At 41.3% G+C, this 15,428-nt stretch overlaps 1 protein-coding gene across 2 annotated transcripts in view; it reads right to left on the bottom strand.

Annotated features, from left to right (window-relative positions):
- Abcg2 (ATP-binding cassette, sub-family G (WHITE), member 2 (Junior blood group)) overlaps window positions 1-15,428 on the bottom strand; it is a 106,565-nt gene that overhangs the window by 41,399 nt on the left and 49,738 nt on the right. Inside the window, exon 1 of one of the 2 annotated variants that reach the window (XM_013029824.1) lies at window positions 11,566-11,675. The exons of the other annotated variant lie outside the window; for it this stretch is intronic. The gene's annotated coding sequence lies outside the window, so the exon portion shown is untranslated. Of the gene's footprint in view, window positions 1-11,565; window positions 11,676-15,428 lie in introns of those variants that run through there. 2 annotated transcript variants of the gene reach the window in all.

The following is a 15,428-nucleotide window of genomic DNA, read 5'->3' on the forward strand; positions in this document are numbered from 1 at the left end:
TAGCCATAAAAGAAATGCAAATCAAAACAACATTGAGATACCACCTCACTACAGTTAGAATGGCTAAAATCAAGAAACCTGTGAGATTCTTATCACCAATTAACCACCAGAAAACCACAAGTAGCACTGTGCTCAAGTGGTAGAGCACTAGCCTTGAGCTGAAGAGCTCAGAGACAGTGCCTAGGCCCAGAGTTCAAGCCCCACGACTGACACCAAAAAAAAAAAAAGAAAGAAAGAAAGAAAGAAAAAAGCATAGTCAGGAAAATGGGAAGTATACCTGAGAAATGGAAGCCCTAAAACTCACCCACTATTATCCAGGTAGTTCCAGATACATTGCCACATTTTAGAATAATAAATAGCACTAATCTTGTCCACTCCAAATGATGGTCTAATGTTTAGGGATTCCTATACACATGACCATGTATACTCCCTCAGCTCAGAAAGAATAACTCCCATTTCCTGCATGGGGAATAGGAAATGTTTCTGTTTCTCCTTATGAAGAAAAAGAGAGGGAAACTGTTAAGTAGATAGGGATAAAAACTGGTGGACATAAAAAGGGACAGCCAACATGTAGCTCATCATGGTGCTTCTTGTTCTCATAGTGCTTCAAAACTCCTGTCCCAAATGGTGCTCATTCCCATAACTCCCTGGGTTCTCACTCAGAATCCTACATCAGTAATTTGGTACTGGCTACTGTACATTAGGTATGACCAACTGGATTCACTTCTGTGCTTATGCACAGTGGCAGACTAATGAGGGGCCCAAGTTGGTTCCATGGGCCCCTACCAACCAATCATCCCCCCATGGTAGTGTCACTGGATCAAGGTGAGGGTTTGTGAAGTTTCCCTCTAAAAGGGGGACTCTTCTTAGGGTCCTTGACTTTGACTGCTGAATAAGAATTTCTCGAAAAACCATAATGGAAATAAAACTTGACAGAGCTTTATGAAGTAAGCAAACAGGAACACAGACAGAAAGCAGACAGAGGGCAGAAAGGCAGGGGCACACTAACCAAGTGTGAGTGCTTTCAAAGAGTATCAGGAGTATTTACATGATAAAGGCAGGGGGTCTGACTGGAAAGTTAGGCAAAGATAGGTGTTTTATCTTTGCTCTAATCACTTCTGGTGTTATACTTTCTGAGCTCCTGGACATTTGGGGCATTCCTTCCTGGAAAGAAGGCGTCCTGCCATAAAACAGATGTTTATCCTTGTGATAAACAAGGTATGCTATTATCTCTCTTAGAATTAAAGATAGTGTGTCTGTTTCTAAATACCTTGTTTCTGAGTTGCCTTCACCAGGTCTCATTTTTCCCTCGTCTTTCCTGCCTTAGACGGAAGGTAATCAATAAAGCATAAAGGCCACTCTCCTGGGGAAAGGCTCCAGGGCCCTTCTTTATGGAGTGTCTATATTTTGCTTTCAGGAAGCTTGCTGTTTTACCATACTTCACTACTCTGCTCTTAATTCTTCACCTGGCAGAGAACTGTACTCATAGATAGCATCATCTACTTTATCTGTTTTACTAAAATAAGTCCTTGCTAACACTTGCACTTTGTGAGACTTTTTCTTTTTATGAGACATCTCGAAGTGCTCAAGTGGCCTCAGGGACTTGTGATGTTTGTGTGAAAGCTGGGAAAGTGAGGGAAGCCCTCATCCAGTCTGTGATGACCTGTCAATAAGTGTTCTCATGTTGTCCCTCCTTGGACACAACCACTGTAAGGTATCCAAGTATCAAGTACACTTCAAGGCTGTTCAGTAATTTCATTTGGGCGTCAGTCCACTGATTGTTCTAGGCCCCTCACATTGTTGTAGCAGTGATCTAACACCAAGACCCAATGTGGACAGAAAGGCAGAGAGCTTGTCATAGAAGATAGCTATGTACAGTTGAGAATAAGTCCTCTGGGCTTTTAATCAGAAGACTCTCTTGCTAATCTAGCCTTTGTCAGGTAAAACTTACCTGGCTCCAAGCACTGAACCTAAGAGAGAAGAGGAAAAAAAATGACTGTTCCACTACACTGTAGACCAAGAAGTTCAATGACACTCTGAGATGGGATATTTCAAATCATAGAGATTAGGAAGTACCAACTAGGGTACATAACTGGATGAAGTTTAAAATTAGCAATTTCCTTTGAGCCAACAAATTACAAAAAAAATCACTTTACAGTAATCTGCTTCAGATGTATAAAAGACACTACAAATAGAAGCTTCAAAAGTGATTCTCTTGTACTTCAGCTCAATGTAATGGGGTCCCATTGAAAAACTTCAGTGCTTCTTTCAGTTTCTTCAGGAACACACAAGGAACAAAGATGAAATAGTCCCTTTCCTTTAGATCTATTCACTACTTACTCAGCATATGATGGGAGGTAATGGGGCTGAATTCAACTTGTAATGTTACTTAATTTCAATTCAGTTTCAACATCTAGCTGGTGTCTATCATATTTGACAATGCAAGTCTACACTGTTTACTGTCCCAAGATGTATTCCAATGCTGGGTTAGCTAAAATTAAATCAAATTTATAATGCCATAAAAGGTACTAAAGTGGGGAGATCAGGCCTGGCCATCACCATCTTGGCCACATGGTAGATGGTAGGGTCTGGCATCTTGTCTTCATGGTGGAGGAAGATGAAGCCCCTCCCTCCCAGGTCTTGAGTGTCCCTGAATCCCTGGAGGCAGGGGCAGGGACTTGGATAATAGGTTACTAAACCTGTCAGTCCAGTGCCTGGGACTCCACTTCCTGTGAACCTGCCCCCTGACCTGACCTCATTTAGGCCTGGATCAGCTTAGGCACCAGGACACCATGCCACGTGTCTCTGTGTTGATGTCCTATCTCCTGTTTTCTGGTTCTTCTCTGGTCACCATGGTGTCCCATTCAGCTCTCCACTGGAACTGAATTGGTTTGTTGGTATGGTTTTGTTCTATCTTTCCTCTTCAGGCTTCATGGCTCCGTTTCCTAACAGTGTTAAGTGTATTTGCTGGCTGCTGGTCTTTGATACAGGAGTCTACTATGCAGCCTTTTAATAAAGACTCCCAATTCAATCTTGCAAAATGTGGCTTTGTTTTCTCTTCATACAACATCACCTATGTATCTAATAAATTCATTCTGGAGTTTCAAGGTAGCCCAAAATTGTGGTAGCATTATATTTGTTCAAAAGTAGGAAGACACTTACAAAGCAGCTAGAAAAGTGCTATGTGCTTCAGACTGAGAAAAGCACACCTTTAAAGCAAGTGTGACACTAGCTCAAAAGAAAATGTGGCTTCTGTTTTTTACCCTGCTTTCTCCTGGCCATATAAGCATTTTCCATAAGAAAAACAAAGTAACTCCTGAAGAATTAGATCCAACTCTAAATAGAATTCATTTTTTATGAAAGCATAATATTTTAGTTCCTGACATGAATTTCGGTGTTTAATTCAAAATCTTAAACAGCAACTGGAGACTAATGGAAGAAAAAGAAGAAAGATTTTAACAACCACAACCCTGCAGGTACCTCCAGTGTTCACCTACAAAGTTCTCAAAGATCCCTAACCATGGATTCCGGCATTTGGATTATAATTTCAATATTTCAGCATTAAATCATTCTTGAAAACCTGGATCTAGAGCAGGAAGCTTCTCTTGCCCATGACCTAGAGATCTCCAACATTACAAGTGAATAAATGAGTCCTATTATAGAAGCACCTTCCTTAGACTTCATTGCAAATCTTCAGCTTCTAAAATGGTGTTTGCTTTTGAAAACCCAATTTTCCAGCTGACAGTAATGATTGAAAAGGCCCCTAGGGACCTGACGTCCCCTATGTTGTGTCCTTGGGTATTCTCATATCCCATTCTCAATGATTCCTATAGAATCAAAGACAATCACAGCTAAGCACTGGCTGTTCACACCAGTAACCCTACCTGCTTAGGAGACTAAGATCTGAGAATCACAGTTTGAAGTCAGCCCAGACAGTAATGTTTGTGAGACTGCTATCTTCAGTTAGCTACCAAAAACCCAGAAGTAGATCATTGGCTCAAGTTTTGGGTGAAAAAGTTAAGAGACAGTTCCCAGGCTCTGAGTTTAAGCCTCAGTATCCAATGTGTGTGTGTGTGTGTGTGTATGCGCGCACACACACACACAGACTCAACCACAAGGTACCACAACTATTATAAACAGTAGCAAGAAGTAACTAGGCATTATTTAAGTAGTAGGTTTACAGAATTCCCATAGGGAGATTAGATTCTAGTACAATTACTAAACTATATACACAATTTAAAAAGAGAATGTACAGAAATTCAAATATTGAGCTTTGAATTTTTTAAAGGAAGGACAAATCCTTAACAATACCACCATAAGGACTCAACTTACTAATAGCTCTAGGCCACTGAAAATATAATTGTGCCATTTTTAATGTAAAAGTCACTCTTCTAGCTCAAAATATCCTATCCTATTTCAGTTCCAACAACTTCACATTCATTCAATAGCTGAGAGGTTAAGTTACAGTTCCATTCTTGCGAAGCACAAATCTTAGATTGTGGAAGGATCTAGGCTCCATAGGAGCCAGACCACATGCTGGGAAAGAAGAAAGGAGAAGATGAAGTAAAGGAATACAAAATCCTTTGCCTAAAGAGATGCCAAAAAACAGAGTTGCTAAAGTTCAGTTTTCAGAGTAGGGCAGGAAGAAATGAGGCTAGAGAGGGAAAAACAATACCTTCAAAAGCTGACTTAGCCCAGTTAGGAGCTAAGTCATGACTATGGAAGCCCAGAGGATCCTTGAGTGTGCTATTCCCATTTACTTTACTGTTACTCAACCTGGACATCCTGACCTTCCAGCACTGACAAGGACCTCAGGAAGCCAGAGGGCATCTTTGCAAAATTAATCACTGACAGAAATCAGTGACTTATTATCAAAAGAGAAAAAGCTGTTTTAGTAGAGCATCATGAGTCAACTCTAAAGTTAACTAGTTACCTAAAGTTAACTAGTTGTTATTGCTATGGAATGACAACAGCACACAGCATCATAAGCAATAAGATTCACTGTAAGTGCATTCTGCAGTCTTTTGAAAACAGAGTCGTGTAAGCTCTGCTATCAAGTATAAACCACTGACACCACCCCAAAGAAAACCATCTCCCCACTTTTACACAGTAGGGTAACTTAACTACATAAGAAAGCTATCTTCTGTACATTTCACATTTCAAAAAGCCAGAAGAAACCACTCACTGCTGGTTCACATCTAAATCTTAAATACTCAGCATGCTGCGATCTGAGAGATGGCAGTTCAAAGTCAGCCTAGGAAGAAAAGTCCAAGAGACTTAAATGAACCAGCAAAAAGCCAGAAGTGGAACTGTGGCTCAAACAGAATTTTGAATGTTTTCACCAAAAAGAAGTGCTTGAAGAATATAACACACTTAAACCTCATTTAAACATGATACATGTATATGTACTGAAACATAACAGATAGCTTAGTACATATGATTTTATATATCAGTTAAAAATCAATTTAAATTTTAAGCTTTTAAACTAAAATGTTTACTAAAAAAGGAAAAAAGGAGAGAAACTGTCTCTTGTCAACTTAATCTAAGTACTTTCTTTAAATAAGTGCAAATAAAACTCCATGTGACTGACCCCACCCCCAACTCCCATTTCTCATTCCTACAGATACGCAAGTTAATCTGTGAGTGAAAAAAAAACTAAAAAAACAAGTCCATTTTAACTCAAATGACTAAAGCCAGGTGTGACCTCCATGTGTATCAAACCCCAGACTTTTCAAATCTAATATATAACTTGATCACCAATTTCCGAGAGGATAGTGAGTTAGATGTGCTATCCTAATATTGCTTGCCCATCAAATGCTACTACACCAGAGGAGAATGTGTGGGGTTTGTGTTTCTTCTGTCCTCTAAACTTACTAGCTGTGTAACCTTGCAAGAATAGCTTAGTCTCCCAAGCCTCTTTCTTGTCTGCAAAACCAAGTTGGCAATTGTTTCTAACATATTTATAAGGTGATTGTTTTGTTGCTTTGTATGTCCCTCCCCCATGATATCACCCCTGTTTTCACTATATTTGATGTTGGTATAATTTGGGGAGGGGAAGGAAAAAAAACAAATTGTTTAAATAGGGATAAAGGTGCAGCCATTGCAACAGTGAGATGTACAAGATGCTATGTTGATAAAAGAACTTTACAACTTTGGTGGAGGGAGAAGGGGTAGTCCTGGAGATGGGAGGGCAGAGATGGTAGGGGAGAAACAAAGGAGGAGGCAACAATGCTTGATAAGCAATGTACTTTTTACCTTGCTCATGTAATTGTAACCCTTCTGTACAGTATTTTCACAATAAAAAACTTATTAAAAAATCAAGTCAGCATTCACTAGACTTATGGGATGTGTCAGGCCATGGAGATAGGGCAGTAAGCAAAACTAAACATCCTTCTCATCAGTGAGGTTCCTGGAAAGTTGTCAGGCAACTGTATGATACAGCAAAAGGGAAGGGAAGAGGACTGGCAGGTAAAGAAGGCGCTTCCTAAAACTGTGCTGAGCAGATACCCACAGCTGCTCACCTGAAGGAGCATTTCATGTCCAAGTGTTTGTCTCTGGAAGAAAAGAGGACTAAGGCCTGGGGAGGGAGAGAGGACAACAGGACAGGAAGGTTAGAGGAAAGTCTTCCAAAAGGATTTGGCTTTGAATGAGGCCAGCCTGTACCAAATAGTTGTGAGCAAAGAAAAAGCATAATCTAACTATGGGTGTTTATTGTTGATGAGAGTAGTGGTGGGTGACTCTGTGTGTGTGTGTGTGTATGCCAGTACTGGGGCTTGAGCTCAGGGCCTGAGTAATATGTATATAGCTTTTTTTCTTTCACTCAAGACTGACAGTTTACCACTTGAGTCACACCTCCACTTCCAGCTTTTTGATGGTTAATTAGAGATAGGTCTATAGTGGAGATCTCTCTCAGGATATTGCCTTTCCCTTTCCCATTTATTTTCCCTTTGCCATTCTTTTTCCTCTCCCTTTCCTTTTTCTTTTCCTTTCTCTTTTTGTTTTGTTCTTTTTATGTATGTTAGTACTAGGCCTTGAACTCAGGGCTTTGTACTCTTGCTTGGCTTTTTCATAAAGCCTGGTACTTTATCACTTGAACCACACCCCCTCTTCCATCTTTTTCTCCTAGTTAACTGGAGATAAGAGTCTCTCAGACTTCCTTGCTGAAGCTGGCTTCAAACTGTGAATCTCAGATCTTAGCCCCTGAGTAGCTAAGAATACTGGCATGAACCACAGGTACCCAGCCATATCTAGGTTTAAATAAAAATACTTATTTACAGACTGCTGCCCACCTCTTCATGCAAGAGCAGACACAAAACACTCAGGAAGTACAGAAACACAAATGTATTTGGTTTCTCAAAATGCACACCCAAGAACTTAGCAACACATTTCTACAGCAGGTTCTTCTTTGCTCATAAGAGGAAAGGTGTTAGCAAAATGAGCTCCCTTCCCATAGCTTAGTACACTCCCTTCCCTTCTCCACAGCTTAGCATGCTCCCTCCGTAGGCAACACTAGGTCCATGTAGTAAAGGCAGTAAATAACCAACTTCCAACCCCCTTTACCTTGGAATGGCACCTCTCTGGGGCAGCTACCACCATATAAGGGAACAAGAACCCCTCAGAGTGACCTTCAGGGCTGGGCAGCTGCAGGACCCCTATCTACTATTTGGACAGCAGCCATAAATCCTAATCTGCCATGATGGAGACCCTGGTGTGGATATGTGCACCAGGGTCTCCTGTGGGACCTGGGCCCACACATCCACACCAGGGTCTCTGCCTCCTAGCCCCTTCTAGCTTCTCCGAAGCCTCCTAGGTTATCTAGGTCACCAGGGACAATAGCTGGCACTTCTTCTCACTTCTCCCTTGTGAGAAGAGGTCTTGCCAGCCCCTTTCCTGGCAATAAACCTTTCTTTATTCTCTGTACCTGGATGTCTACATGGTTCTCTGGCAAAATCTAATAATCTTTCAGAAGGAATAGGCTGGGGCACTGGTGGCTCATGCCTATAATCCAGCTACTCAGGAGGTTGAGATCTGAGGCTCATGGTTTGAAGCCATCCTGGGCAGAAAAGTCTATGAGACTCTCATCTCCAATCAACTACCAAAAAGTCTTAAGTGGAACTGTGGCTCAAGTGGTAGAGTGCTAGCTGTGAGCACAAAAGCCCAGCAAAAACACTTAGGTTCTGAGTTCAAGCACCAGGAAAGGGACTTTTAAAAACAGCAAGCAAACAGAAAGAAAGCAAGAAAAAAAAAAGGAAGGGATGGGAGGGAATAAAGACCCACAATTGCAGCAGGAGGCACAATTCTACAATAAGATCATAACCAAACAGAAGCTTTGTAAAGATTCTTTGGAGACTGGGAAAGAACAGGAGATGGGAGTATAGAGTGATGCCAGAGTTCACACAGCTCATCAAATCCAGGAATAGTGAGTTAATGAATCTCTAAGGCCGCCTTCCTCTTTTTTTGTGAGACAGTCAACCTTTAAATGGAGATCACTTTCTACAGCCTTCTTTTAAGCCTGGAACTCAATAGAGGTGACTTACAGAATGTAACCTGGGCCTAAGAACTCATTTTAAGCCATGAACTGCTCTAAATAGTAACAAGACCTTTCCAGCCAAGCACAGAAGATTGGCCTAGTGATCCACCAAGTGAAGAAATATTAGTTCAACAGTTGAATATTCTATTTTTTAGATGCTAGGTAAATCTCTTTTTCTCTCCATCTCTCTCCTGTCTTCCTCCTATCTTCCTCCTCTCTTTCCCTTTTTTACCTCTCCTTTCCTCTTCCCTCCATATTTTGAAATAGTGGAATTGCTTATTCTTCTTTCTTCCTCTTCCTCCTTTCCTCCTCTTCCTTGTCCTCCTCCTCTTCTTCCTTTGTGTCTTTATCTTTCTCTCTCACATTCCAAGACTTTGCTCACCTTTCTTGTGAAAACAAACTTATTCAATGATATCTATCAGGATGGGAGCAGGAACAGGAGGAGGAATTTGGGATGGGAGCAGGAACAGGAGAAGGAATTTGGGATGGGAGCAGGAACAGGAGGAGTTTCAGGATGGGAGCAGGAACAGGAGAAGGGGTTTTGCTGTATATGTACCAACCCACCCTCAGTTTAAATAAGTACTTCATGACTGCCTTTGAATAGGATTCTCTGAATACTTCATATAATTCTATAAATATGTTAGCTATGTAGCTCAAAATTAAATATCCATTCTTTTCAGTCTGCCAATGTGTGGGGAACAAAGGGAGTCATCAGTATTAGTTGGTGGGGAGAGCAGATGGGAATGAGATGCTGAATCACTCCAAATACGCCAATTCTTTCCTAAGTCTGTAAGTTAAATAACATGTATATGACATAAAATGCCATTATTGAAAAGAAAAAGGAAACATGATTCTAAAATCATTTCAATGATCAGTTTCTAGTTCACTGTCTGAGGTGAGCTGAGCACTGTTTTATAGAAACAAGCTTAGTTTCCCTTAGGCCTAAAAAACATTTTGACATAGGCAGGTGGCCATGCAGGACATTTAAGTTTTAATCCTAAATTATTACCCCAGTGAGCAACAGAGTATGAATTTTGCCACATATATTTTTTTCTTCAACTGCTGCCAAACTTGTACCAAAAACTATTGATAGACCAGATACAGAGGATCATTTCTAATAACATGGATTTAAGGCCAGCTTGGGCTACACAACAAAAACAAAAACCTGCTGGCAAAATGTATGAGGCAGGTGACAGATATGAAAATTACCCTTAGCTCATCTTTACATTTGTAAATTGAAATGTCACAATGAACCCCATAAATAGCTACAATTACAATATGTCCATTTAAAAAAGAGGGGCTAAAGGTACAATGCTTGGTATAATGCTTGCCTAGCAAGTGTGAAGCCACGTGTGTGTGTGTGTGTGTGTGTGTGTGTGTGTGTGTGTAGAAGAAGGAAAAAGGAAGAAGGAAAGGGGAAGGGAAAGGAGAAGGGGAGGGAGGAGGAGGAGAAGAACGGAAGAGAGGGGAGGGCAGAGAACAGGAGGAGGGGGAGAGAAAGACATTTACTAAGCATCTGCTAAAGAATACAATGTTCACCCAATCTGCATAAACTTTAGGTTTGTCCCAGAACAAGACCCATCAGCACAGGGTCACAAAGCCTCCGCTTCCACAGGTCATCTCAGGAAGGGTGCTAAGAATAGGCATTGGTGCCTGTAGCAGGCAGGGCACACTGATGCACTCCACTGCTACACTCTTCAGCCTTGTTGCCACCCCAAGGATACAAAAACATTTCCCTCCAAAGTAAATGCAGCAGAAGCCTCTGAAGAGGCAGAATGCTTCCTTCTCATCCTTCTTTCTTGTCATCCATCCTGTGTATTATGGCATTCAGGATACAACTTAGTAGGAACAAAAGGCAGTCCAGTCTACACCTGTTGATTTCACGATGTATGGGTGTGGACTTTACTGTATCTTAAAGTAAAACAATGTGTTTCCTAGTGGAGTTCGTGTATAATGCCTAAGGGCTGGAAGAAAGCTACCCAAGACATATTTATGACTGTTTTTTTGAAAGAGATTTTAGCTCTAACACTTCTAAAATTATGGCAAACATAAGAGGACAAATAAAGTATATACTTAGAGCTAAAATTCAACCTAATTTGTTTCGTGTCCTATGATTGTTTTCAACATTATTTTTAACAAGCGCTACAATAAGCTGGTTACTTTTTTTCAGTTAATTATTCAAACTCAACAGCGCTTTATGTGGTGTGCTGCTTGTAGTCACAGCTACTTGGAGGCTGGAGGCAAGAATGGTTGTTGAAGCCCAAGATTCCTTGCCTATGGGGGAAACATAGTTTCTTAAAATAATAAATATTTTTTTAAAAATATGGCTTCTGCCATAAATCCTAGCTATTCAAGAGGCTTAGATCTGAGGATCGTGGTTCCAAGCTAGGCTAGGCAGATAAAACTGAGAGATTCTCATTTCCAATTAACCACCAAAAAGTTGGAAGTGGGGCTTGGCTCAAGTGGTAGAGAACTAGTCTTGAGCATAAAAGATCAGAGACAGCGCCCAAGCCCTGATCCCCTCCTCCCCCCCCCCCACATACCCAGACTCAGACAGGGGAGGGGGAGGGGGAAGGAGAGAGAATATATAAGCCACAGGCACTGATGGTTTGTGCCTATAATAATATTAATACCACACATACAGAATAATCCACAGAATAATTACAAAAGGGAGCTAAAACTACGGTTCAATTTTATGTCCTGGAAAAAAAATAGATATGTCAATTCCCTTAAAATAGTAAATATCAACAAATTTCTCCTTCACTATAATAACACGTTGAATAAGCTTCATCCATCCAACATCAACTCTATTTGATTTTATTTACACAATTGAAGGAGAGTCGTACCTTCCCACCACACCCATCACAGACTACCGGGTCTGGAATCCACTCTAAATGATCAGTGCAGGCTGATTTCAAAACTCACTTTCAAATGAACCCGTGCATGCTCTCCATAGCCATCCCCGCCACGGGAGCTACTCTAAATTAATTATCCACACCATACCCACCGTCCACATCCTGCCTAAACGTACTCACTGGGTGAACAGTGCTGCGGAGAGCCGAGAGCTGTGATCTCCGGATAACGCGTGTGCAGGGACGCAGAGCCCGGGAATCACTAAACACACACGTTGTCCTGAGTCATCAGCCTTGCAAACACGCCCTCCGCTCCTCGGTGACGTCCAGCCTCTGTGCGGGGCTCCGAGGATTGTATTGCTTCCCCCAGCTACAGCGGGGCGGGATCTTCTCCTGGCTTCAGGACCCCTCTCCTTCCTGCGCAATGGAAACACTCACGCGACGCAGCGCGCGGCCGGACACCCACCGCGGTGCGGCAGCGCGGGTAGCGGCGAGCGGCGGCCACTAGGCGCCCACAGCCACCGGGACCAGGCTTGGCGATAATGACCTGAGAGCACACGGCTTTCGCTCCCTTGGCAGTGGGCTTTCCCCAGGGCAGACGAGGAAGGCGTGGCTCAGTCTGCCTGGCCGAGATAAGCTCGCGCAGAGAGCCAGGGTCACCAGGAAGACTGACAAAGGGACCTAGGCGCTCAGTTCTGGAATCTCCTCTCCCCAGCTGATTTGCACACCACCCCTCCCCACCCCACCCCCGCTGGCTTGGACAGGTGGGGTCCCATGCCCTGGAATGTGTGGTTAGGGTTTCTCAGCTTAAGTTGCACGACACAAGGGCTGGTTTCTTAGAAATGAACTAAGGAGAAATTAAATGTTGGAAGATGTTTATGCCTTAGGGTAAAAAAGAATCAAATATGGGGCAAGCAGTTATATAACGTTGCTATTGTGCACAATTGACTGTTATTCTACATACTGCAGGAATAAGGACTTTGGCTGTTGGGAAGTGACTCACCCCCAGGAAAAGCACTGGTGGTGATCAGGTCTCAAAGTCTACCTCGGAAATTAGCTCCGAAATGGAGATGGTTTCTTTTTTATGTTTTTTTTTATTGTAAAAAATACTGTACAGAGGGTTTACAGTTACATGAGTAAGGTAATTAGTACATTTGCTATGCAGCATTGCTACCTCCTCCTTTGGTTTTCCCCTGCCACCCCTTCCCTCTCCAACTCCACCCCCTCCCCCCCAACCCGAAGTTGTAAAGTTCGTTTTCAACATAGTGTCTTGTCTCATTGTTACAATGGGTCAACCTGTATCCTTATTTAAACATTTTGTTATTTCCCTTCCCTTCTCCTTCCCAAATTAGAGAAAATGTATATACAAGATGCAGGGCACCAACATCAAATACAGTGAAAACGGGGGTTATACTGTGGGGGAAGAACATACCAAAGAAGGAAAAAAACAGTACATTATAAATACATTAAAAAACAATAGCAAGAAAAAAAACCACTTGTATCCCTATCTTGGGGTTCATGTCACTTAACATTATACTATATGGTCATATGTACATAGCTTTTGACCTTATCTGTTTGTCCTAGAGAGATGGTTTCTAAGTTTTGCATTCACAAACACCCACAATGCTAGTTAGGTTGTCTAAGTTGATACTGAACATGATAATTCCTCACAAGTAACATCTTAGTCAAGAAATCTAAGTAAGAAATTGGATGGTGCATTTTAGAATAATGAAAATACTATGATGTGTACTTCCACAGAACTTGGAGATATATATATATATATATATGTATAATACATCAAATATATAATATACATTTGTATATAATATATAGCATAAAATATAAAATTTGTAATAGATAATATATATAACCATGGTGCACCCAAACATGTGGGTAAAATTATCTTGAAAAAATATTCTTTTGAATCTATTTCTGTCCATTTAAAGATTCAATAAGCCTGCAGAGATTCTGCAGGAAAACCAGCTGAGGCTACAATCCAGAAAGATTTGCAGGAGATGTGAGCCTGCTACAAGGCATCCAGGAGCTCCGGCTCAAGAGGCAGCTTGGCCTAGTGCTCAACCTTCAAGGACTCTGCAAAGCTCACTAGGTAATATGGGCACAGATTAGCCCACTGCTTGATTTGAGCAGAGTCCCTAGGATTTAGGGCAGCACCTCCTGCCTGGAAGGAGGAAGAGTCTTCTATGTAGTCTGACTGCTGAGTTATTCTTCATTGTTTTATTTATTTAATAAGTTAGATCACTTAGTTGTGAATTAGAGACAGGGTCTCACTGTGTAAGCTTCAAGCCTGGGCCTCCACCCCAGGTTCTCCAGGGAGTTCTTGTTTCAGGGAACTCCTGCTTTGCCGATGTACAGCAGCAATGAATGGGGGTGGTTGAATATCTCCAAAAAGAAGACTTTGCATATACTAAATGACACCCACTTAGGAGAAGCCTCTGCCAGCTGCATTATCCTGAGAGAAGGACCAGCCATGGTGCGTTCTCTGGGTCACTGCTGCAGGGCATTTCCCCCCAGGCTGCTTTTACTTGCATTTTAGGCCCTAACCAATCAGGGAATGGGAATGGTTTTCTTGAATTTGTTTAGATCAATTGAGCTGCTCAAAATTCCTAATACAGGAAATTTTTAACTATTTATGATTTTAAGAAAAACTGAAGTTTCAACCAGGGAAATGATTTAAATTACAGAGACTATGGTTTTGCCGCAGAAACAAATTGTGTATTTTTCAAATCAGATTGTAGGGAGAAATCAATTCAAATCAATGCCATGACTGTGGCTGCCTGTGATCTGGCCATCAGCAGTGTGTGTGTGTGGGTGTGTGTTCTTTTGTCCTGCTGGGGAATCACACCCTAACACAGGGCATGATAACATGCTAGATAAACATTCCACTACCTTCCTACAAGCCAAAGCCTAGAAATAGATTTCAAACATTTTCTTTTCTCTTCTGTTTCTATTTTTTTTAAAGAAATTCTCTTGAAGCTTCACATACAAATACAAATACTTTTTTTTTTTTGCCAGCTGTGGGGCTTGAACTTGATCTGGGTATTACCCCTAGGCCCTTTTTTGTTCAAGGCTAGCATTCTACCACTTGAGCCACTGTGCCACTGGTGGCTTTTTCTGTGATTATTGAAAAAAAGACTCACAGACTTTCCTGCTGGCTTTGAACTGAGATCCTCAGATCTCAGCCTCCTGAGTAATTACTATTACAGGCATGAGTCACTGGCACCTAGTGCAAATACATTTTAATCATACTTTACTTTGATCCAAAATGATGAGGATATGTTTTTCATATCTGGTTCTGAATGATTAAACACATACACACACATCTGTGAAGCACCCTTCAAAGAATACACCTGCAAGCTCAGAAGACAGTTCCAAGAGGTAACAACAAAAACATAAAATTGAGACCTAGCACATGTAAAATAAATAAATGAGATATGAAATAAGAATAATGTATAACTCAGGGAAATATGCAAACAAGGAAGCTAGAAGGCTGAGAGTATTGCTTAGGGGTGCTTGTATCTTGGGACCAAGCTCCAACATAACAATCAATCAATCAAAAGCAAAATCCATACCACAAACCTATATGTACAAGAACATGTTAGAGTTCAACCACTTTGGAAAGTAGTATGGAGGTTCCTCAAAAGACTCCACAGAGAGCTCCCCCATAACCCAGCAATCCCACTTTTGGGCATTTACCCAAATGATCACAAACAAGACCATACTAAAGCTACCAGCACAACTATGTTTATTACAGCATTATTTACCATAGCTAAGATATGGAACCAACCCAGATGCTCCTCAGTAGTTGAATGGATCAAGAAAATGTGGATATATACACAATGGAATTCTATGCCTCCATCAGAAAGAATGACATTGCCCCATTTGTTAGGAAATGGAAAGACTTGGAAAAATTATATTAAGTGAAGTAAGCCAGGCCCAAAGAAACATAGGTCCCATGGTTTCCCTTATTTGCAATAACTAGTATATGTCTGAGATAAGCAGAAAAGGTCACATAAGTTGATGTTAGG

This window comes from Dipodomys ordii, unplaced genomic scaffold (genome assembly GCF_000151885.1).
Source record: "Dipodomys ordii isolate 6190 unplaced genomic scaffold, Dord_2.0 Scaffold123, whole genome shotgun sequence".
In the NCBI taxonomy this organism is placed as follows: Eukaryota; Metazoa; Chordata; class Mammalia; order Rodentia; family Heteromyidae; genus Dipodomys; species Dipodomys ordii.